Raw genomic sequence first — 26,866 nt, forward strand, 5'->3', positions numbered from 1 at the left:
AGTCTTGTGTCTACTTGTGTCTTGTGTTTTGATTTAATATACTTACTAAATTATCCTCTAATAAGGAGCTCTCTTAGGGAATTTTCTTCTGTTTCTTGGACTTTTTTCCTGATTAGATTCTTCACTTGTCTGGTTTGCATATTAGATTTCTCTTTTCGGTCCCATGGTGGTATGTTTACAGTTTCCATGTTTTTATTTACTTTTATCTAATGTTTCAAGTGGAATCATCTGTCAGGATCATCTATGTGCTCTGTACATAGTGAGTGGATTCTTCTCAACCCCTTTCACAGCTACTGGTCATCTCTCTTCCATTGATAGTTTGTGTTTTGAATATTTCGTTTTCTATCCTTCTTTTTGTTTTTTTCTTCAGCTTCAGAGGATGGGAAGCAATACAAAAGAGAGCTCAGCGTTGGCTATGTGCCATCTTTCTTTGGTATTCCGCACCCCACCATTAAATAGGATTTTGTTGAACATGCTATTTGGTGGCTATTTTGTGAAATTTTCCCATTTCATATTACATATTGAAAAATCATTCCATATGAGTGCATTAAATCTACTTTATTCTTTCCTTGATAATTATTTGCATTAAAAACTTAGTAAAGGTGTACAGGCATTTAAGTTGTTCTTAAAAGGATTTGGTGATGCTCATAAGGATACATTATAAAAATTATTGGAAAACATAAATTCAAAAAATATTGGTGAGGAAAAAGCAATACCAATAGAAGAGTGAGAATTATATTAAAAGTAAATAATGATAGAGTCATACATCATCTCAATTATCTTGCTGTTTATCATATATCTTTAGGTAACACTATATTAATTACAATGCAAAATTGATATTGTAACAAAGATTTTTCAGTATGTATTTTTCATTTGTAAATATATTACAATTATAATGTTTAGCAGCAAATTAAAAAAATTAAGATTTTACTTATTTATTTGGCAGAGAGAGAGACCACAAGCAAGGGGAGTGGCAGGCAGAGAGAGAGGAAGAAGTAGGCTTCCCACTGAATAGGGAGCCTGTTGCAGGACTAGATCTCAAGAATTCAGGATTATGACCAAGCTGCAGGCAGACCCTCAACTGACTGAGCTGCCCAGGTGCCCCAGTAACTTTTTTTTTTAAACCAGTGACAATATGAAGAGCTATGACAAGTTCACAAATTCGTTTTTCTTTTTTAGATTTTATTTATTTATTCATGAGAGACAGAGAGAGAGAGGCAGAGAGAGAGAGAGACAGAGACACAAGCAGAGGGAGAAGCAGGCTCCATGCAGGGAGCCCGATGTGGGACTTGATCCTAGGACTCCAGGATCATGCCCTGGGCTAAAGGCAGGCACTAAACCTCTGAGCCACCCAGGGATCCCCTAACTTCAAAAATTTACAGTTACAATTAAGTCACATTCACTGACTGACCAACTGTGATTTTAAGATACCATTAATGTTATGATGTATCTAGATTTCAGAGATGTAAAATATGTACTACATCTTAGAATTATAAAACACGGTGGAAAACTGAAAGAAAAGATTCACAAAATAATGCATTCTTACTATATATAAAATAAAAACATATGAAATAATACCTTATTCATAGTTAAATTCAACATTCTAATGTATCTCACATTTTATTTTTTTAATTCTTTTTTCTAAGATTTTATTTATTTATGCATGATAGACACAGAGAGAAAGAGAGAGGCAGAGACACAGGCAGAGGGAGGAGCAGGCTCCATGCAGGAGTCTGACGTGGGACTCAATCCTGGGACTCCAGGATCACGCCCTGAGCTGAAGGCAGGTGCTTAAATTGCTGAGCCACCCGGGCTGCCCTGTATCTCACATTTTAAAGTATTGATTGTGAATCACTAAATTTGATTTTATGAGCTATTAGTGTAAGCAGGCTCATGACCTGCTGTTTGAAAAGCAATGATAATTTAGGATATTCTATGCAGATGTTTGCCAATGAAGAGAAGGAAACAGGGTATATGTGCAGAGTTGAGTGAAAGCTGTTCTTTGAAACTTTGGTTGTTAATGGATTTTTTTTCAGAGCTAAAGATGTTTTAAAGCTTTTTCTTTTCTCAAGGAATCATCATAATCAGAAGTTTATAAAACATCTGGATATATCTGCTACACTCAATGTAGATGAAATGGTCTTTCTTCTTTAGCATTTATTATAAAACTTATATGGACTTAATGAAACTAAATATTTAGCAGGTATCTACAGTATATTCTTATTTGTTTTTTTTTTTTAATCTTTTGACCCCCTTCACCCATTTCTACCACCCTTCTACATCCATCTCTGGCACCAATCTGCTCCCTATATCTATGATATTCTTTTTTTCCCAAATGTTATACACGTAAGAAAGATCATACAGTATTTGATTTTCTCTGTTTGACTTGCTTCACTAGCTTAATGTCCTCAAGGTCCATCCATGTTATTGTAAATAATGAGATTTCATTCTTTTTATGGCTGAATAATATTCTTCTCTCTGTGTGTGTATCTCACAATTGTTCATTTTTGTTATTGAGTTTTATGACTTGTTTATATATTTTCAATATTAGTTGTTATCAGATGTGATTTGCAAATATTTTCTCTTATTCAGTAGGTTGCCTCTTCATTTTGTTGATGATTTCTTTCATTGTGCAGAAGCTTTTGAAGTATGATATAGTTCCATTTATTTGTTTTTGCCTTATTTTGCTTTTGGTGTCAGATTAAAAAAAAATCATTGACAAGACTGTGTCAAAGGCTTTACCACCATTTTTGTTCTAGAAGTTATATGGCTTCAGGTTTTACATTCAAGTCTTTACCATTATGAGCTAATTTTCGTGTATAGCTCTTTTGTATGTGGCTGTCATTTTCCTAACATCATTTATTGAAGAGACAGAACTTTCATCATTGTATATTCTTGGCTCCTTTATTGTAAATTAATTTACCCATATATGCATGGATTTATTTCTGGGCCCTCTATTATATTCCATTGATCTATGTGTCCATTTTTATGGGAACACCATACTGTGCTAATATGTAACAGGTAATGTAATATTAATATCTAATAAAGCTATAGTAATAGCTTTGTAGCATAGTTTGAAATTAGGGAGCATTATGCCTCCAGTTTTGTTCTTTTCAAGATTGCTTTGGCAATAATTTTGTGTGTGTGTTATTCCAATCTTTAGGATCATTTGTTCTATTTCTTTGAAAAACTGCTATTGGAATTTTAATAGGGATTGCATTGAATCTATATGTTGTTTTGGGTTATATGGACATTTTAACAATATTGATTCTTCTAATCCATGAGCACAGAATGCCTTTCCATTTGTTTCTGTCTTCCCAATTTCTTTCATTAATGTCATATAGTTTAAAACATATATGTATTTTACCTCCTTGGTTAAATTTATTCCTAGGTATTTTATTCTTTTGCTGCAACTGCAAATGGGACTGTTTCCTTGATTTCTCCATCTCATAGTTTGTTATGAACAAATATAAATGCAACAAATATTTGTATATTGATTTATTATCATGTAACTTAACTGAATTTATTTATTACTTCAACAGTGTCCGATGGAGCCTTTATAACTTTCTATGTATAATATATCATGTCATCTATAAACAGTGACAGATTTACTTCTTTGTTTCCATTTTGTATGCCTTCTATTAGAAGGCTTTCAGATTTTCAAAGTTGAGTATGATGTTAGATGTAGGCTTATCATATAAAGCCTATGTTAGGTTTAGATACATTCCCTCTAAATCTACATTGTTGAAAGTTTCTGTCATAAATGGATGTTGAATTTTGTCAAATACTTTTTCAGCCTCTATTGAGATGATCATATGATTTTTACCCTTCGTTTTTTTCATATGGTGTATCACAACAGTCTTACAAATATTGAACCATCCTTGCACATCTGAATTAAATCCCACTTGATCATGGTGTATGATACTTTTTAATGTATTGTTGAATTCATTTTGCTAAAGGTTTTTGTTGATAATTTTTGCATCTATGTTTATCAAGGGTATTGGCCTATAATTTGTGTGTGTGTGTGTGGTGTCCTTGACTGGTTTTGATATCAGGGTAATAACTCATGAGATGAGCTTGGAAGAGTTCCATCTCTTCTATTTGTAAAAGTATGAGAAAAATAGGTATTAAATCTTTGAATGTTTGGAAGGCTCCACCAGTGAAATTACCTCATCCTGGACTTCTGTTTGTTGGGAGGTTTTGATTGTTGTGTCAATCTCTTTACTAGGGATCAGTCTATTCAGGTTTTATATTTCATCATAATTCAATCTTCATAGGTTGTATGTTTCCAGAAATTTATGAATTTCTTGTAGGTTGTTGCATTTGTTGGCCTGTAATTGCTTGTGGTAGTCTCTTACAATCCTTTGTATTTCTGTGGTTTTAGCTGTAACATCTCCTTTCATTTTTTATTTTACTTATTTGAGCCTACTCATTTTTGCTTACTGAGTGTAGCTAAACATTCGTCCATTTTGTTTATATTTTCCAAGAGCTACTTCATTCTTTCATTGATTTGTTCTTTTTCTAGTTCCTTTAAGTATAAAGTTTGTTTGTTTGTTTGAGACTTTTCACCTTCCTTGATAACCATTTATCACTATAAACTTTTCTCTCAGAACTGCTTTTGCTGCATCCCACAGATTTTGATATATGACATTTTCATTTTTGTTTGTCTCAAGATATTTTTTTATTTCTCTTTTCATTTCTTTTTTTGACCCACTTGTATAGTAGCATGTTATTTAATCTCCACCCTTTTGTGTTTTTTTTCTTCAGTTTTCTTCTTCTAATTTCTTCTTCAAATTAGAAGTTTCTAATTAACTTCTAGTTTTGTATCATTGTGGTCAGAGAAAGTGCCTGATATGATTTCAATCCTCTTGATTTTAAAAAGACTTGTGACCTAACATATAATCTATCCTGAAAAATGTTCCATGTGCACTTTAAAACTATGCTTATTCTGTTGCTTTTGGATAAAATATCCTGTATATATCTATGAAGTCCATCTAGTCCAATGAGTAGTTTAAGGCCAACATTTCCTTACTAATATTCTGTTTGGATGATTTATCCATTGATGGTAGTAAATAGACAGAAATACAATATTAGTAGAGGATTTTAATGTCTATTTCTCCCTTTAGGTCTGTTAATATTTGCTTTTTATATGTAGGTGCTCCTATGTTGGATACATAATATTTACAAATGCAATATCTTTATATATTTATCTATATCATGTATCTATAAATGTATAAATATATATAAATGTTGGATTTATCCCTTTATCATGATATAATACTCATCTTTGTTTCTTATTACAGCCTTTATTTTATAGTCTATTTTTTCTGATATAAGTATAGCTGATCCAGCTTTCTTTTGTTTGTTTCCATTTGCACTAAATATCTTTTTTTTCCATCCCTTCATTTTCAGTCTGTATCTGTCTTATATATACTAAAAAAAAAAAAAAAGGCTTGTAGACAGCATTTTTATTAACCATTCAGCCACTCTGTATCTTTGATTGGAGAATTTAGTCCATTTACATTTAAAGTAATGGACAGGTATGTACTTACTGTTATTTTACTAATTGTTCTAGATGATTTTGTAGTTCCTCTTTGTTCCTTTCTTTTCTTGCTTTCTGCTTTTGTGGTTAGATGATTTTCTTTAATGGTATGCTTATATTCCCTTCTCTTCACTGTTTGTGTATTTGCTATAGGTTTTTGCTTTGTGGTTGCCCTGAGGCTTATATATAACAACTTATACCAACAGTCTATTTTAAGTTGACAACTTATGTTTTATCCTATCCTAAACCTCACATCTTTATTCCCCTTGCCCCCCCATTTTCTTTGTTGTGTAATATTTTACTCTTTTAATTTTGTATATCCTTTATTTATTGCCATAATAATTGTTTTTTACTACTTTCCTTTTAATCTTCATACTAGGTCTATAAGTGATTAATCCAACAACTTTACTATGAATTTACCTTTCCAGGGATATTTATTTTTTCATGTTTTCTTGCTATTATTAGCAGCTTTTAAGTGATTTTAATAGTGACTAAAATACCTTTACGAATTTGGTTTTATTGTCTGAATTTTATTTTATATTAATAATAGATTACTCAACATTGCCTTCTCCCTTTACATAAACCTACTGGTTTGCCTAATCCAGTTTTTTCAACTGAGGTTATCTGTACTATTTACATACACAAATATGTACTCCAATAAGCCTTTCCCAACCAGATATTACTAATTGCAAATCTGCTCCCTTCAATGCTTTAATAGTGAGTACAGTCATATATTTTCTAATCTTGAGGGCATAAATAATTCTTCAGTAAAATTCTACTGGTAATAAAACAAAAACAAATCACATCTCTTTAATCATATACTTAAAAGCTGTAATTTTAAAGAGGATTGGATTGTGAGTTGGAGATACATGCAGTCACATAGATGGACCCCATTTTGTAGATGATTCTCATAGACTTTTATTATAGAGTTTTCCTTGTCATAAATTTCCAGCTTGTAAACTTTATGATCTTTAACTTCCTGTTCACCACAAAGAAATCCATCTCTCTTATTCCTCTCAAATTTAGTAAAACCTGTGGCCCATAGCTACTGTATTTTGTGGTGTTGAAAGATAAACTGAGGCATATTAAATCGTTTGTTTGTGCAAAAGTCAAATCAGGAAGTGCCAAACTAGAAGTGACTAAAAGAGTCTCACTGACACAACCAGGAGAAAGACTCATACAAAGTGCAGAAGCAAAGAAAGGAAATTATTGTTTACCTATAGCATAAAGCCTAATTGGGTGTTTGTGATTGGTATCCTTAGCATTTTTATTTTTTTGTAACCTTGAGGCATTTACAGGCTTAGTTAGATTTTGGTTTGCTAGTGTAGACAGCTACAGCATTAGAACCACTTCAGTCTAATGGCCTCCTTGTTTAATTAATTCAAAGACTTCATTTAACTGATTTTCTTTATTCTAATTGTGTTGTAGATAACATGGGTTCCATCTTGTCTTTCACCAGTACTAATTTTAATGAAGTTAATTTTACCTCAAACGGTGGTTTTCAAGCTTTCTCAAATATTTACTTGAAAATGTCCTTCCTGGGATCCCTGGGTGGCGCAGCGGTTTAGCGCCTGCCTTTGGCCCAGGGCGTGATCCTGGAGACCCGGGATCGAATCCCACGTCAGGCTCCCGGTGCATGGAGCCTGCTTCTCCCTCTGCCTGTGTCTCTGCCCCTCTCTCTATATCTGTGTGACTGTCATAAATAAATAAAAATTTAAAAAAAAATATTAAAAGAAAATGTCCTTCCTTTTCATCCATCTTCTAATCCTTAATTTTCTCAAGAACATTTTCTGTCCTTGATACTTACCTGTATTTCCCTTCCAATCCATCTACTTTCTTTCCTCTCTGATTCTGTATGAAATGTATTAAATGTTTTAAATTTCTCCTGTTTATTAAGATGGTGGTCATGGTTCTCTACATGTGGGAAAACAGAAATCATAAACTTTCAAGTACAAGTCTAAAAAATGAAGAGCCTATCTGTGTCATCTATTTATGTATTCATTGAAAGTTCAAAGAGGGCAAGATGGCCAAAGAGTAGGGTCCCCAACTCACCTGGGCCCACCAACTTACCTAGATAACTTTTAAACCATCCTGAACACCTACAAATTCGACCTGAGATTTAAAGAGAGAACAGCTGGAATGCTACAGAGAGAAGGGTTTTCACCTCTAACAAGGTAGGAAGGTGAAAATAAATAAATAATAAATAAATAAATAAATGAATAAATAGGAATCAAGTGGGGGAGGGGCCCTGTGAGGAGCTGGGTGAAGGCCGGGTGGCAAGAGCCTCGGGACAGGAAAGTGCAGCCCCTGGACAGGCAGGAACTTTAAAAATTCGCACCGGATTCCTGCCAGACGGAAAGGCTCTTAGCAGGTAAATTGGGCAGAGTCACAGGAGGGGCAGTGGAGCCTCCAGTCTCCTGGAGTCACTAACAAAAGAAGTGCACCCAGGAGAGAGTGCACCACACACAGGGGGGCAATCTGGGTAAAGGGCTGGAGTGCACACCCGGCAGGGCCTCGGGGAGCAGCCGGTCGGTCAGGCGGGGGGCTCCGGGCAGAGGGGGCTGCGCCCTGCTGCTTTCAAGAGCCGTGGCCCTGGGAGCATGATTCCAACAGCACAGACCCCAGATCCCAGGGCACTGGGGGACACAGCCCGGGATCCTGTGCTCCCCCGGGACAAGTGGAGGTGGGGAGGGCACAGGACAGCGAGGACTCTCCTGCTGCCGGGTGCCCCTGACCTGTGCAGGTCAGTGCCCTCGTCCCCGGAGCATCCAGGCCACTGCGAACTGGGAGACAGCGGGTGGTTACTGGGGGAGCTGACTCTAGGGCTGGAGACCTGGCCACCTCCAGTGTGGTTGTTACTCCTGGTGTCACCCTGTGCCTGGGAGGGGGGGGCCACCAGGGAACAGAGGGCTCACAGGGTAAACAGCTCCCACTAAGCCCGGCACTGGCACTGGGCGGGCGACGGAGTAGCTCCCCCAGGTGCACACACCTGAGTCAGCACACCAGGCCCTCCCCCAGAAGACCAGCTGGAAGGACGGGGGAGAGCAAGTTCTTGACTGAGCAGCCCTGGAAAGCTCCAGGGGAAGTCAAGGTATTTACAATATAGAGAACCAGAGGGTACCCCCCACCTCTTTTCTTTCTTCCTTTTTCAAGTACAGCTCCTTTTTATATCATACTGTAAATTTCCTTTTTTTTTCTCTCTCTTTTCCCACCTTAACTATAATATTTTTACCACCCCTTCATTTTTAAGATTCTTCTTTTTTGACTTTCATATTTCTACAATTACAGGTCCTAGATATATTTTCCAATTCTAGATTCCCTTCAACATACTCAATTTTGGGAGATATACAAGATATGTTTTTTTGTTTTGTTTTGTTTTGTGTGTTTTGTTTTCTCTGCCACATTTTGCTCTACAATGGTGGAAGTTAATACCTTCTAAAACATGACCAGTATTCACCCAGAACCAAGTGGTATATCATGCTGGTTCACTCTGTGAGATTCCTCATTCCCATTCTGTCCCCCTCTTTTATCTCATTTATGTTTTGATGGTCAATGTTGGGGCTTTCTACAAGTATTTCTGGTTTATATAAATTTGGGACTGAGCATCTTACAACATACAGAACTTAATATACTCAGAAAAAGAAGATCACCCTCTAGAACCCCTCAGTGGGGGTGAGATGACATTCTCCCTCCACTACAACTTCATCACCACCATCTCCCAATCCCCCCCCCCTTTTGTTCCTTCTCCTTTTTTTTTTTTCTCTTCTTTGGGATTCTTGGCCTTTTATTTTTTACTACATTGTTTTAAAATTTGTTTTTCACTTTAACAGTCCTTTTGTTTTATTTCATTCTGATCTTTGTTTTCAATTTCTGGTCTCTGACCTCGGCAGAATCATCTAGGGTGAAATTTACTTAGGTCGTGGTTGATATTCTTGACTAAGGCCACTCATACAGCCACTCTGCACTGAGCAAAATGACTGGAAATAAGAACTCACCACAAAATAAAGAATCAGAAGCGGTGCTCTTTGACACAGAGTTACAGAATTTGGGGTAGAATTTGATGTCAGAAAGCTAATTCAGAAGCACAATTATAAAGCCACTGGTGGCTCTGGGAAGAAGTATAAAGGAATCAAGAAACTTCATGACTGCAGAATTTAGATCTAATTAGGCCAAAATTAAAAATCAATTAAATGAGATGCAATCCAAACTGGAGGTCCTAACGATGAGGGTTAATGAGGTAGAAGAAAGACTGAGTGACATGGAAGACAAGTTGATGGCAAGGAAGGAAGCTGAGAAAAAAAAGAGGAAAACAATTAAAAGACAATGAGCAAAGGTTAATGGAAATAAATGATAGCCTCAGAAGGAAAAGTCTGCGTATAATTGGAGTTCCAGAAAGTGTCAAGAGGACCAGAGGGCCAGAAAGCATATTTGAACAAATCATAGCTGAGAACTTCCCTAATTTGGGGAGGGAAATAGCCATTCATACCCAGGAGATAGAGAGGTTCCCCACCCCAAAATCAATAAAAACCATTCAACACCTCGACATTTAATAACAACACTTGCAAATTCCAAAGATAAAGAGAAAATCTTTAAAGCAGCATGAGACAAGAGATCCCTAACTTACATGGGGAGAAACATGAAATTAATAGCAAACCTCTCCACAGAGACTTGGCAGGCCAGAAAGGGCTAGAAGGATATATTCAGTGTCTCATTTAGGAGATGAGAATGAGATGAACATGCAGCCAAGAATACTTTATTCAGAAAATCTCTCATTCAGAATAGAAGGAGAGATAAAGAGATTCCAGGATAGGCAGAAACTGAAAGAATATGTGACCACCAAACCAGCTCTGCAAGAAATATTAGAGGGGACCCTGTAAAAGAAAGAGGAAGCCCAAAAAATAATTCACAAAAACGGGGACTCAATAGGTATTACTATGACACTAAATTCATACCTTTCAATAGTAACTCTGAATTTGAATGGAATAAATGATCCCATCAAAAGATGCAGGGTTTCAGACTGGATCAAAAAGCAAGACCCATCTATGTGCTGTCTACAAGAGACTCATTTTAGACCTAAGGACACCTACAGCGAAAATAAAAGGTTGGAGAACCATTTACCATTCAAATGGTCCTCAAGAGAAAGCTGGGGTAGCAATCATCATAACAGTTAAAGTTTATCCCAAAGACTGTAGTAAGAGATGAAAAGGGATACTATATCATACTTACAGTGTCTATCCAACAAGAGACCTAAGAATCATGATTATTTATAACCCTAATGTGGGAACGGCCAAGTATATCAATCAATTAGCAACCAAAGTAAAGATATACTTAGATAATAATACACTAATAGTAGGAGACTTCAGCATGGCCCTTTATGAAAATGACAGATCTTCTAAGCACATCTCCGAAGAAACAAGGGCTTTAAATGACACACTGGACCAGATGGATTTCACAGATATTTACAGATCTTTGCATCTGAACACAACTGAATACACATTCTACTCAAGTGCTCATGGAACTTTCTCCAGAATAGACCACATACTGGGTCACAAATCAGGTCTCAAATGATACCAAAAGATTGGGATTGTCCCTTGCATATTTTTAGACCATAATGCTTTGAAACTTGACTCAATCACAAGAAGAATTTGAAAGAAACTCAAGCACATGGAGGTTAAAGACCATCCTGCTAAAAGATGAAAGGGTCAACCAGAAATTACAGAAGAATTAAAAAAACACATGGAAACTAATGAAAATGAAGATACAATCATTCAAAATCTTTGGGATACAGCAAAAGCAGTCCTGAGGGGGAAATATACATCACAATACAAGAATCTCTCAAAAAATTGGAAAAAACTAAAATACACAAGCTAAACACACACCTAAAGAAACTGGAGAAAGAACAGCAAGTAAAACCTAAACCAAGCAGAAGAAGAGAGATAATAGATTTAAGCAGAGTTCAATGAAATAGAGACGAGAAGAATTGTAGAACAGATAAAAAAAACTAGGAGTTGGTTCTTTGAAAAAATAAGATAGATTTAGCCAGCCTTATTAAAAACAAAAGAGAAAAGACTCTAATTAATAAAATCACAAATGAAAAAGGAGAGATCACAACCAATATCAAGGAAATACAAACAATTTTAAAAACATTACGAGCAGCTATACGCCAACAAATTAGGCAATCTAGAAGAAATGGACACATTTCTGGAAAACCACAAACTACCAAAACTGGAACAGGAAGAAATAGAAAACCTGAACAGGCCAATAACCAGGGAGGAAATTTAAGCTGCTATCAAAAATCTCCCAGGACACAAAAGTCCAGGGTCAAATGGCTTCCCGGGGGAATTTTATCAAACGTTTTAAGAAGAAACAATGCTTATTCTACTGAAGCTGCTCCAAAAAATAGAAAGGGATGGAATACTTCCAAACTCGTTCTATGAGGCCAGCATCACCTTAATTCCAAAACCAAAGATCCCACCAAAAAGGAGAATTATACATCAATATCCCTGATGAACACAAATGCAAAAATTCTTTAAATCTTTTTTTTTAATTTTTTATTTCTTTATGATAGTCACACAGTGAGAGAGAGAGAGGCAGAGACACAGGCAGAGGGAGAAGCAGGCTCCATGCACCGGGAGCCCGACGTGGGATTCGAACCCGGGTCTCCAGGATCGCGCCCTGGGCCAAAGGCAAGCGCCAAACCGCTGCGCCACCCAGGGATCCCCCAAATGCAAAAATTCTTAACAAGATATTAGCCAATTGGATCCAACAGTACATTAAAAAGATTATTCACCATGACCAAATGGGATTTATCCCTGGGATGCAAGGCTGGGTCCACACTCATAAAACAATGTGATAGATAACATCAACAAGAGAAAAAACAAGAACCACATGATCCTCTCAATAGATGCAGAGAAAGCATTTGACAAAATATAGCATCCATTCCTGATCAAAACTCTTCAGAGTGTAAAGATAGAGGGAACATTCCTCAGCATCTTAAAAGCCATCTATGAAAAGACCACAGCAAATATCATTCTCAATTGGGAAACACTGGGATCCTTTCCCATAAGATCAGGAACACCACAGGGATGTCCACTCTCACCATTGCTATTCAACATAGTACTAGAAGTCGTAGCCTCAGCAATCAGACAACACAAAGAAATAAAAGGCATTCAAATTGGCAAAGAAGAAATCAAACTCTCTTTCTTTGCAGATGACATGATACTGTACGTAGAAAACTGAAAAGGCTCCACCCCAAGATTGCTAGAACTCATACAGCAATCAGCAATGTGGCAGGATACAAAACCAATGCCCAGAAATCAATGGCATTTCTATATACTAACAGTGAGACTGAGGAAAGAGAAATAAAGGAATCAATTCCATTTACAATTGCATCCAAAAGCATAAGATATCTAGGAATAAACCTAACCAAAGAGGTAAAGGATCTATACCCTAAAGACTACAGAACACTTCTGAAAGAAATTGAGGAAGACACAAAGAGATGGAAAAATATTCCATGCTCATGGATTGGCAGAATTAATATTGTGAAAATGTCTATACTACCCAGGGCAATTTACATGTTCAATGCAATCCCCATCAAAATACCATGGACTTTCTTCAGAGAGTTGGAAAAAATCATCTTAAGATTTGTGTGGAATCAGAAAAGACCCCAAATAGCCAGGGGAATATTGAAAAAGAAAACCAGAGCCGGGGGCATCACAATGCCGGATTTCAAGTTGTACTGCAAAGCTGTGATCATCAAGACAGTGTGGTACTGGCACAAAAATAGACACATAGATCAAGGAAACAGAACAGAGATCCCAGAAATGGGCACTCAACATTATGGTCAACTAATATTTGACAAAGCAGGAAAGACTATCCACTGGAAAAAAGACAGTCTCTCAATAAATGGTACTGGGAAAATTGGACAGCCATGTGCAGAAGAATAAAATGAGACCATTTTCTTACACCGTACACTAAGATAAACTCAAAATGGATGAAAGGTCTAAATGTGAGACAAGAATCCATCAAAATCCTAAAGGAGAACACAGGCAACTCCCTCTTTGAACTTGGCCACAGCAACTTTTTGCAAGATACATCCATGAAGGCAAGGGAAACAAAAGCAAAAATGAACTATTGAGACTTCATCGATATAAAAAACTTCTGCACAGCAGAAGAAACAGTCACCAAAACTAAAAGACAACCTATCATATTAGCAAACGACCTATCAGAAAAAGAGCTAGTATCGAAGATCTATAAAGAACTTATTTACCTCTACAGCAAAGAAACAAACAATCCAATCATGAAATGGGCAAAAGACATGAACAGAAATCTCACAGAGGAAGACATAGACATGGCCAACAAGCACATGAGAAAATGCTCCGCATCACTGGCCATCAGGGAAATACAAATCAAAACCACAATGAGATACCACTTCACACTGGTGAGAATGGGGAAAATTAACTAGACAGGAAATGACAAATGTTGGAGAGGATGTGGAGAAAGGGGAACCCTCTTGCACTGTTGGTGGGAATGTGAACGGTACAGCCACTCTGGAAAACTGTGTGGAGGTTCCTCAAAGAGTTAAAAATAGATCTGTCCTATGATCCTGCAATTGCACTACTGGTAATTTACCCAAAGATACAGATGCAGTGAAAAGCCAAGACACCTGCACCTCAATGTTTATAGCAGCAATGTCCACAACAGCCAAACTGTGGAAGGAGTCTCAGGGTCCACTGAAAGATGAATGGATAAAGAAGATATGGTCTATATATACAATGGAATATTACTCAGCCTTAGAAATGACAAATACCCACCATTTGCTTCAACGTGGATAGAACTGGAGGGTATTATGCTGAGGGAAGTAAGTCAATTGCAGAATGACAAACATTATATGGTCTCATTCATTTGGGGAATATAAAAAATAGTGAAAATGTTAAAGGGGAAAGGAGAGAAAATGAGTGGGAAATATCAGGGAGGGTCAGAACAGGAGAGACTCCTAATTCTGGGAAACAAACAAGGAGTAGTGGAAGGGGAGGTTGGCGAGGGGTTGGGGTGACTGGGTGATGGCTACTTAGGGGGGCACTTTACTGGATGAGCACTGAGTGTTATATTATATATTGGCAAATAAAATTCCAATAAAAAGTATACAAAAAAAGAAAGTTCAAATCCCTTCAAATCTCTGTTAATATTAGTATACCTCTTATTTAATATATTTTCCTCAAGCACCACTATTCATGATGAATTCAAAACAATTACAGTATTTGATACTTTAATGTTTATTCTTAAAATTTAATTTCCTTAATTGGTTTCTAAAATTTCAAGTATGTAGTCATTTAACTATATCAAAATTTAAGCATAATATGTAAGTATAAGCCATCTTAGGAGATTACACATATTTATTTATTAGTTTTGAGGTGTGATTCAAGAAATACATAGGTGCCCTATAAATTAGTTGTATTTTAAAAATGTGCTCATTTGTTGCAGGGAGAATTAGTATATCCCTGTTAAGATTTTGGATGTAAAGTAAAATGCATTATTCTAATGGGTGAGTAGACCTCCAGATGGTAAAATAGGTCCAGGACATGAAGAGCTAGCCAGAATCAGGGCCAAGGGTGACCTGGGTTAGAAGCGTAGTGTTCTGAATTTAGAGATACTTAAGGGAGTCACAGATGCTTGCAGTGAATTATGGACAGGTGAGAAGCATGAATTTTAAAGGACACACTATTAGTCAAAATTCTATGACACTGTGGTCAAGAATGAAAGAGAATTTCACACATTAGTACATCAGTGCTGTGGTAAGAGAATCAGCGGTCATCAGAATTAAATTACGTGTCCAAAGAGAGAAGCAGCAGGAGGCAGAGAGTCTATAGGTAGCTAAGGTCAGGAACAGGTACCAACAATCATGGTAAAGTCAAAACCTATATATATATAGTCAGAGAAGCCTTGATATCAAAGTAAAAACAATGCATCTAACCTCTAATCCCTGGATAGGAGCTTCCTATTTTTTGCTCACTCTGTTCCTATGGAAACAAGGGATGTGTTAACTCTCCCTGGTCACTAATCATTTCTCCTCTGAATAATCCCTTTTCTCCTGTCCTCTCTCCAGAAATGTGTATTCAATCTATATTTTTTTTTGCATTCTAAGGTGTTGATTATCATGTGTTAATTAACATGTGTTCATTTATCATTAATCATATAAATATATATGATTAATAATATGAATTATTAATTCATTTATCCTCAAGGTATAAACCTTTAATTACCTCTCTATCTGTAATATTTCTCTTTCACTTGAACACTCAGCTTTTGGATCTATGTCCCTTTCAAGCCAATGAAAAGAGCTTTCGATTAACTGACTTTTGCTGCAGTTTAGACTTTCACTTTCATTATATACCAAGAATCTCTTTTCCCTACACAACAAAAGGAATTTCATTCTCTTCAATGTGTCTAATTTTTTTAAGCAAGTAGTGCAAAGAAAATAGGCTTTATTCAAATATCATCTCTACCATTCAGTTGATGTACAAATTATCTGGTCCCTTCACCTATGTAAGAGCCTGGTACATATTCACATATAAACAGGATTTAAATGAAGCCACATATTAAGAATTTTGGAAAGCTTTATACAGGATAATATATATTAGGATAATATGTATTAATCACCTGGCAAAAACCGTAGTTCATAAGAGTTAACGAGATCTTAGAAATTTGACCTACTTTTCACTTCAATATATCAAGAAGCCAAAGAAATTGGATTATTCTTTAAGATTTTTGCAATGGAATCTAACCTGTAAATTTAAGCCAAAATATTTGTATTACAATTTTTCTGTGTGTTTAAGATCCTTATGGATGTAGAATCTAATTTATACCTGCTTGAATTCTTAAAACATGGCATAGAGAAGAACCTCAATAAATATTTAATAACAACAATAGTTATGATGTAACACTACTGACAAAACTGGGGTTGCATAATTATCACCGTGCAAAATGAGAAAATTTTTACAATGTCAAATAAATAAGCTAAAATGTGAAGACCAACAGTTTAGCACATAACACTATAACTCACATTAGTAGTATTTCAGCAAACAGTGAAACAAGTTCTCAGAATATTTGCTCACAGAAATAAGTCAGATTGACTTCTGTGAAAAGACAAACCCTAAGCAAATGTTTTAAAAATAAGGGTAGAATTTCCTTTTGGTAAAAATAATAATAATAATAATAATAATAATAATAATAATAATAATAATAAAATCCTCAAAATTTTAATTAAAAATATTTGGTTTCCAAAGGAAGGACATTTTAAGCACATAATAAACACAAACTGAAACATATACAATGTTCCTAACAAAGCATAAGCAATACTCTCTTGGATATCATCTTTAGCAATGTATTTATAGATATGTCTCTTCTGGCAAGGGAAACAAAAGCAAAAATACACTATTGGGACTACCCAAAATAAAAAGCTTTTGCACAGCAAAGGAAACTATCAACAAAACAAAAAGTGAATCTAGTAATTTGCCAATGATATATCTAACAAGGAATTAATATCCTAGAATCATAAAGAACTTATACAACTCAACCCTCCCAAAAAATCCCACTAAAATTAAGCAGGGCACCTGAATAGACATTTTACCAAAGAAGATACACAGATGTTAGCAGAGAGACATGAAGACGCTCAACATCACTAATCATCAGGGAAATGCAAATCAAAATCACAATGACATATCACCTTACATCAATCAGAATGGCTAGTCTCAAAAAGACAAGAAACAAGTGTTGCTAAGGACGTGGACAAAAGGGAACCCTCTTGCTTTGTTTTTGGGAATATAAGTTGGTACAACCACTATGGAAAACAGTATGGAGGTTCTACTAAAAATTAAAAATAGAGGGATGCCTGGGTTTCTCAGCCAGTTAAGCATCAAACTCTTGTTTCAACTCAGGTCATGGTCTCAGGGTCCTGGGATTGAGCCCCATTGGGCTCTGCTCTCAGTGGGAGTTTCTTTCTCCCTCTTTCTCTCTGAACCTCCCTCTGTTCCTGCTCTCTATCCCTCTAAAATAAATATATAATTTTATAAAAAAAATTAAAAACCATGTGACTCAGTAATCCCACTACTATTTACTCAAAGAAGATAAAAACACTAATTTGAAATTATATATTCACCCCTATGTTTATTGTAGCATTATTTATAACAGCCAAGATATAGAAGCAACTGAAAGCCCATCAATAGATAAACAGATAAAGAACATGTGGTATATGTATGCAATTGAGTATTACTCAGCCATAAAAAATGAGATCTTGACATATACAACAACATGGATGGACTTAGAGGGCATCATGCTAAGTAAAGTAAGTCAGGCAGAGAAACACAAACAAACAAAAAACAGACTCTTAAATACAGAAAACCAACTGGTGGTTGCCAGAGGGGAGGTGGGTTAGGGGTCGGTTAAAATAGATAAAAGGAATTAAGAAGTACAAACTTGCAGTTATAAAATAAATAAGTCACAGACATGAAAAATACCGTAACGGGAATGTAGTTATTATAACATATGGTGACTACACTTATTGTGGTAAGTACTGAATAATACATCAAATCAATATGTTGTAACCTGAAACTAATGAAGCATTACACGTTAATTATACTTCAATTTTATACTTTAATTTCAAGTAGAAAAAAAAGATAAGCACAATTAATATAAAAATTGGAATAATTCATTTGGATTCCACACAGGGAAGTGAAAGTAAGTCCATTGTGACACACTTAACATGATGTTTAAGAGGATTGGCTAAAAATGATTTGTGAAATGGTTTTTCTAATTCTGAATATAATATATGCTTATTAGAGAAAATACTGGAAAACTAAAAAATATATAACAAAACACTGTTTATTCCTGTTTCTTCTATGTAAAAATAGCTATAATGAATAACTTTTTATATTCCAGATTATGAAGATAAGAAACTAGATTCTGAACACAGATATCAGAATCTTGCTTTTTACTGTAATAAGATATTGTAATTATATTTTCCTTTGTCAATACAGTTCTCTGAATAAATGACTTTTTGTTGTTAAATAATATTTAGTTATGGGACAGTATCTTCAACAGCATGGCAACAGATGTGGATTACTAATCCACATTACTAATCCAAGCCCAGCCAGTAGCTTGCTCAGCTTCTTGTCTCTAGATCTCATTCCTTCTCTGCTTTGCTGCTTCAGCTTCCTCTTTCTCCTTTTTGTAATTCATCCTTTCCATCACCTTCCCAACTAAAATACTATATTAACTTCCTTCTGTTTCAAATATATCAGATTCCCTCTTCTTGGTTGGACTGTAAATGATAAAAATCTCTATTTCCTTAAGAAAGATTCTTAGAACGAAATTCATAATTCAAAACATATAAACTTAAATTTGTTTAAGGTTGAGAATTTTCAGTTTTTAAAGTTCTAGAACTAACAATACACAAATATAAAACATGCAGGTGCATGATAGAAAAGGAATATAAAGAAACAAAGACACTCATATGGCAAAACAAATATTTTTCTTCTTTCAATCTTCACTACTCAGCATTATGTTTAGCATAAAGTATTTTCTCTTGACGTGTTCTTTGAATGAAGATGAATAGATACATGCATGCTATGAGGTTCTTTTTACAAGTAACTAAGATATGAACCTGTTAGTCTTAGAAAATACCTTACAAAAACATCATCGTTTTATATATTAGCAAACTACTGACAAAGAGAGAATGATCCTTCATCATTCTAAAAACAAAAACAAAAACAAAAAACAACCAGAAACTTGGTATAGTTTACCATAATTATATGTAGAAACATTATATTAATATTACTATGGTTTGATTTTATATATTCAAAAGGTAGGCATAGCAAAGAAAATGACCTTTATTTTACATAATGCAACATCATCCAACACTGGCCTGGAAGAATACTGGTCCTAAATTAAAAATTCATGAAATGAACTTTTTCATGAAGAAAAGGTAAAATTGATGGAGCAGAGTCTAAAGAAATGTTTCAAAGAACAAGGAATTTATTCATCTACATAAAGCTCTATCATAAAATTATGTAACAGCCCATCTAAAATATACTATGTGTTATAACAGCAGACATTTAAATACTTAGTGTTTATTAAGCAGTATTTTGATGCTACCTGCAATGAAACAAGGAAATCTTAACACATCATAAAAGATGACAAAGGATCTTAGTACAAAAGGAACTATTTAACTAAATGATAAAGACAACTTAATATGTAATTTAGTATAATATGTATTCCCTGATGATCAGCAGCATATTTTGAAAATATAGTAAAAGAATACTGTCTCCCTAGAGAGGCAATAGTCATTAGAAAACCACCATTAACTGCAAATATCTGTATGACAATTATTTTGTGGTACAAATAAATAAAATATTTTATCTCACATTATATAATTAGAGAACTTGATTCTCTCATTGCCAGGATTGCTCCTCACAGATTGAAGCTGAAAGAGATGCAGAATAGTTGACTCTAATGTTTAAATTTATTCTCGTTTTGTTATTTTTTTTCTATGCAAGTAACAGTGCTGTTAGAGGAACAAACTATGAAAGCCTGAACATTTATATAGGTAAGGAATGACATTAAAGAAAACAACAAAATTACGCTGATAAACATCAAACCATGAAATTTTTTTTGGTCTTTATGGTAATAAATAATCACAATTCCTATGATTGACAATTAAGATTGGTTTCAGGCAGGGCAATCTAACATACATGGATCAGCTGCTGAAAGAGAAATGGGGACTGAAACATACCTAGTTGCTCTGTTGTTCCATGCAAAAACCTAGTTCCTCATAACTATCCCAGCAGATATTGACAGTCACTATAAACTGATACGTGTCTCTGGTAAGTTCTCAAATGTCAGTGTTCTTAACAAGATTACCTAGCATGCCCTAGCAATAAGAGTCCTGATTTAGCAATTCAGGAAGAGGGCACTGAAATCTGCATTTGCAAGCATTCCAGATCAGTCTGGAAATTGGAAAGGCTTTTTAGAAAAATTTTGTTTACAGCAGTTTCATCAGATCTTCATTGTTTCTGTCAACACTAGGATGTCAAAGATTGTCTTTGAGGGATCCATACTCCTTGAGCTTTCAGTTCAACTGTATTAAGTGGAAAGGATAATGTGAGCTTTATTCTGTTTCTCTTCTCCATATAAAAAGAGATACCAACTGCAAGTGTCAAAGAGCATCAGAAGGAAAAAGTTTCCTCCAATTCCTCTTGATACTTAACAGGCAATATCCACTCATCAGAAAAAAGTATTAGACCTAAACAAGTGGCCCAAAGGCACTGGCCGAGAATTCCACAGTGGCAAAAGGGGGAGTCCCACGATCAAGATATCATGGCCCAGCTGCTAGGTTCAAATAAGGAAAACCATGTACTCAAAATGTGATTCAAAACTATATGTTAGTATATAGGAAATCTACATAGGAGCATCAAAAGTTTATGCAACAGACCTCTCTGGAACTTCCTTCTACTACTAGAATAAATGCCCCACAGCTAATAGAACTTCTCCAACATTTCTAAGAACTGAAAACTTTTTGCCTTTGGGAGGTCGTGGTCAGAGGGGACCTTGGTAAGAAGAAATGAAACGAATCCTAATCTCATTGGATAAAGAAAGCTCTAGTATTTATAGCCACTAGGACTTCATCACAACACTGCCTGAAGGGGATAATAGAGCTGTTTTTTCCAGTCAATGGTGTTTTTATAGCATCTCTTTAATTTTGGAATCATAAGCAGTTCAAGTTATTTTTTCTTAATATCTCTTTTATGCTATTACGATGTTGTTATCATGCAAATTAGGAATTAGGTGGCAGGGTATGAAAATGCCATACAGGTACACATTAAAATGTTGCCTTATAGGAGAAAGAAAAACATTTTCCCTAAGTGTGCTGACAGATGAAAATTTTCAGCAGACATCCCTCAGAAGTCATCTACTTTTAAGTTTAATATATGAAGAAACATCATGTGCTCTCTAAGAAAATAATTGCAATGATGAAAAGAATAAAAGAACAAAAACCTAGTCCCTATACATACATAGCTCAATTCATAGGCCAGTGCTTATTTTTTTTCAGTCCTTTGTACCAAAAACTTGAGGGAAACAATTTAAAATGTTTTGACCTGAAATATTTCAATATTATGCCAGTAAGACACATTTTTTTTTTTACCCAATGATTACAGAAAGTCATTTGGTAACTCCTTATCTAAATAGGAGTTAGGATTTTGTAGTCTCTGACTACATGAAGACCTCAAAATGAGATTATAGAGGTATGCTTATGAGCCATACTTCATTGTAAACTCTTTCTGCATTCTTTCCATCTATATGTTCTTGGTAATTTTTAAAGACTAACACCTGGTGACTTTTGCTTGGATGTAATTATTACTGATTCTAGAAATTTTTCTGTAAAGTCTCTACAACTACAACCAGACATTACTACTTTTATAGTTCTATTTAACATTTGCTTGGAGAAAATGGAATTAGTCAAAGCCCCAGGATGAGGAATCCTGATTTAGCAATTTGGTAAGAGGGTACTGAAATCTGCTTCTGCAAGCATTCCATCTCAGTTATATAGGGGATCAGAAAGGTTTCTTAGAGAAATTGCATATAAAAGCAGTTTTATCAGAATCTTCTTTGATCATTATTATTACTAATGAAACTCAGTAATAATAAATAATAATACTTGATAGTAAAGTCTGCCTAAAATACCATCCATGCTTCATATCTACATTATCACACCCACATCCATTTTTTCTGATATATTAAGTAGAAACTTCACTTGTTCAGACATTTATTAAGACAAGCTTTTATTGAAATCCAATTATCTTCTGGGCAGTATATTTAGAAATAGTATTGATATAAAGTAAAATTTAAGGTTCTATCTCACTTTTGGAATGCCCTGCTAGCCTAGGAATCACACAGCCTACTGAGAGGGGCAATTTCAACTTGCTCAGACCACACTTTAATGCAATAATGTCAATAGCAGAGTAAAATCAATAAAGCAATGTAGATATAGCATTAAATGATTTATTAATTTATTTGACCTTATAAGAATAATCATGACAAACAATGGGTTTATAGAACTTCAGAAATTTTCAAATAAGCATATAAATAGCAACAAAATAAAGATTTAAGTCAACTATCTACTTACAAACTATCACTTCCTTTCCCCCCCCCCCTTTTTTTTTTGGTGTTCTACTTGGTAGTTCTCATGAAGAGATTGACCAACTCTCTAGGTAGATTCTTTTGTACTCAAAGTTTGACCATATACCTCTTTAATACCATGTCTTACTGTCAAAGAGACCTGGTGACCTCTGAACCTAGTGGATCTTTGATAGTGCTTCTTTGATGTTTTTGCCAGGTATGGGAATACCATATTACACCTTAAGGTCAAAGCTACCCAAATGATAAGATGCTTTTTTATAGATCCCACATTGTTACATATTGATCATATTTTAAAATTGCCTTTGGACTTTCCAAATTGCTTTTTGGTGCAGGTAGTGTCAAAATTGATTTATAAATTGTAGTTCAAACTTTAACCTGACAATATATTTTGTGAATTTTACTTCATCAGTTTTTTTTCTCCCCATAATAAAGTTGAATAAGACAGACTCCAGGTGTTCCAGTTAATGTTGCCCATAATTATGAGCAGTCATGATCAATCAACTTTACACATTAAATATCATTATTACTTTAAGTTGAATTGCTACATATATTTCAAGACAAGAAATACTAAAATAAGCATATGGCTCTTTAGGTCTTCTTTTATTATTGTTTGTTATTTTAGTTCCACTATAGTTAACATACAATGTTATATTAGTTTCAGGTGTACAATATAGTGATTCAACCATTCTAAGTGCTCATCATTATTCAGTGCTCATCATAAGTGTACTATTAATTCCCTTCACCTATCTCACCCATACCCCCACCCACCTCCCTTCTGATATGTTTGCTTGCTTGCTTGCTTGCATGCTTTAAGAAAGAGAGAGACAGAATCTATAGCAGACTCTACACCCAGCAGAGCCCAACACTAGGCTCCATCTCACAACCATGAGATTATGACCTGAGCTCAAATCAAGTCAGATGCTTAACCAAACTACTCACCCAAGCATCTCTGATATGCTTTATTTTAAATGAGTACCCTCAGTTAAAGTTATTTTTTTTTCAACAGTATCATTTTTTTCTTGAAGCATACTTCAGAATACATGATTCTAAAAGTTATATATAAAACATTCTATCCAAGAAAAGTAGAATACATATTTTCTTCAAGTACACACAGACAAACCCCCTGGTTAAATCACGTAAAAAGAGACATAACAAATATTATAAATGGAAGAAGGCTTAAATCATACCAAGTATATTTTCCAACCTTATTTGTAAGATTTTGATAAACATTGCCATTATTTTTTTAATGTTTAGTAGAATTCACCAATGAGACTTGGACTTTACTGTGTTGAGAGATTTTTTTTTAATTCTTAATTCAACTTTTATTCTTGTTATTGGTCTAAGAAGATTTCCTATTTCATGGATTCAGTTGTGGTAACTGGTATGTTTTTAGGAGTTATCTGGTTTTTCCCTAAGTTATCTCATTTATTAGCATATGATTGTTTATAGTAATGTGTTATCACACTATGTATTTCTGAGGTATCCATTGTATTGTTTTCTCTTCCATTTCTCATTTTGGTTTTAAGTCTCTCCTTTTTTCTTAGTTAATGTACTTAAAGCATTGCCAATTTTATGTTGTTTTTTGGGGGGCGGGGGAACTGGCCATTACTTTCAATGTTATGTTATGGTTTATTCTGGTCTTTTTTATATTTATTTCTGATTCTTCTTTGTTATTTCTTTTACTAAACTCAGTTAAGTTTCTTCTTTTCCTACTTCCTTGTGGTGTAATATTAAGTTGTTTATTTGAATTTTTTAATACAAGCATTCATAGCATGTATTTCACTTTATCATCTGCTTTTGCTGCACCCACCTACATTTTGGAATATTATATTTCCTTTTACTCTTGTTTTGAGACATATTTTGATTTTCTGTTTGATTTTTTACTTGGCCCATTGCTTGCATAGTAGTGTGTTGTTTAATTTTGACATATCATACATTTAATATTTACATTGTAGATTTTATAGTTTTGTCTTATTGTTGACAAGTCTTTTTAATTAAGTTGCTTAACTGAGAACATTTAAGGGACTACTCTCTTGCTGAGAGGAATTCTCAGTTTTGGTGGTTACCAAAGCAAAAATAACCTAATATAGCTAGCTCTAGTTTCATGCTATAGATTTTATAAGCTCATCCTTATATGAATACACTTAATGAGATGAGCAGAGCCCAGAAAACCATAAGATTGTTTTACATTTGTTTTGCAGATGTGTGTGTGGTGTGTCCTACTTTAGATATGTTGCTTAGTTTTGACCTCAGCAAAGTTAGATAAGAAATGTACACTACTTCATATTTATTTTAAAATAGATGCTTTTGGCTTTAAAAGTATTATGCCAGAGGAACTCTGGTATCACTACTCGTTGTTTTCCAAATCCTTCCCATTCTTTTCTATCCATCAAGATCATGTTAGCAACCTCATTTCCTCTATACCAGACTGTTGTTTTTTTTAAACTTCAATGTGCATTTTAATATTTCCTGCTTCTGAATTCATTGATGTGATGGTTCTGATAAATCAAATCTCTCTAGGTAAGACAGGTGTTGCTAACAGACAGATCACAAAAGCTTATGTGCCTTCTAATGAATCCAATATTTCTAATTTACTTTTCCCTCAAGAATGCATTTGCTTTCTACATTGCTTCAGTGTAGAACTCTCAATCATCTGTCAGCATGTGTTCCTAAGATGACATTTCTGAAGTGATAAAAGTAGAATTTTAAACAGGAAAAGGAATCTTAACAACTACATTTAGTCTAAAAATCTGTCAAGTGCATTTTGAATATCTGTATGAATGTAACATGATTAGCTCCAGGAGGGTGTAAGAAAAATAAGAACATGTTTCAGCTAGGCTATGTATCATGTCCCTTTATACTGGATAGAGAATCAATCATAATGTGTTTAATTTAATTAATAAAGAGGGTGTATGTTTTCAATCTCATCCTTACGTTATTCTTTATAACTTAAAATACTTCAACATGAATTATTGCATTTAATTTTCAAATAGGCCCCAAGATGAATAGCATTATGCCCACTTAACAGATGATGAAACTGAAGTTAAGATACGTTAAGAGGTTTGTCCAGGTTTACAGAGTTAGTATCAGCAGAGCGGGAAGCTACACCAAAGGTGTTTTGACTTGGAACTTCAGCTGCCAGTTACACTGGCCTAATGCTAAACAGTCTTAAATCTGAGGAGGTTAAATCAGAAAATAAGGATTACAAAAACAAAATTAAGAAAGAAAGAAAAGAAGAAGAAAAAGAAAAAAATAAAATGAGTGTTTCCCCTTCCTAAAATATCCATTTAAATCCATTATTCTATAATAACATTAATTCATCAATATTTATAAGGAGCAGTATCACAGTTTTAGGGCTATCCCACTCACAAACCTCTCATAGATCATAGAAAATCAAAATATCCCATTATCAACTTGACTACAAACATATTGAAACAGCATGAGAAATCTGAAAGAACCATATGCCTACATTTGAAAAATATCATTTTGTCCCAGCAGGAATTAGTCAAAGAATCAATAAATGGGTTTATGATTTTCATTCAATTTCTGTAACAAACAGAAAAGATTTTGTAAAACCATTTAGTATCAAACTCTGGTTGCTCTTATAATCAGTAAAAGGAGTTTAAATGATCAATAAAGTGAAATTCAAGCACAATTCAGAAATTTATAGCATTTTTATTTGCACATGGTTAATAATGGTGTCAATTAAAACATAATTTCTTGCTTCAAAGAATGAATCCAAAAACAGATGCCATCACTGATAATAATAAATCCTTCCTTTAGGGAAATGAGTATTTTCAGTTTCCTGATTCCATTAACAAGATATTAAAAGCTGGAAACTACATCTATACCTTCTTTAAAAATAATATTTAATGCAAATGCTATTCCATAAATATTAGCAATTTGACTAAAGTCCTGTGAAGCATATCAGTGAGAAACTTTAGTATGATACAGAGAAAATGCTATAAACACAAAATATAACACTATTTTAAAAACTGAAAATAAAGTTAAAAATAATTTAAAAATGAAAAATAAATAAAAAATAAAACTCCAGTGGGTGTTGAGAAAGGAAGATCTTACAATTTCAAAGTTTTATTTTATTATTGAAGTCATAGATTAGGCTAGGCATTG

The sequence above is a fragment of the Nyctereutes procyonoides genome, unplaced genomic scaffold (genome assembly GCF_905146905.1).
Source record: "Nyctereutes procyonoides isolate TBG_1078 unplaced genomic scaffold, NYPRO_anot_genome, whole genome shotgun sequence".
Lineage (NCBI taxonomy): Eukaryota > Metazoa > Chordata > Mammalia > Carnivora > Canidae > Nyctereutes > Nyctereutes procyonoides.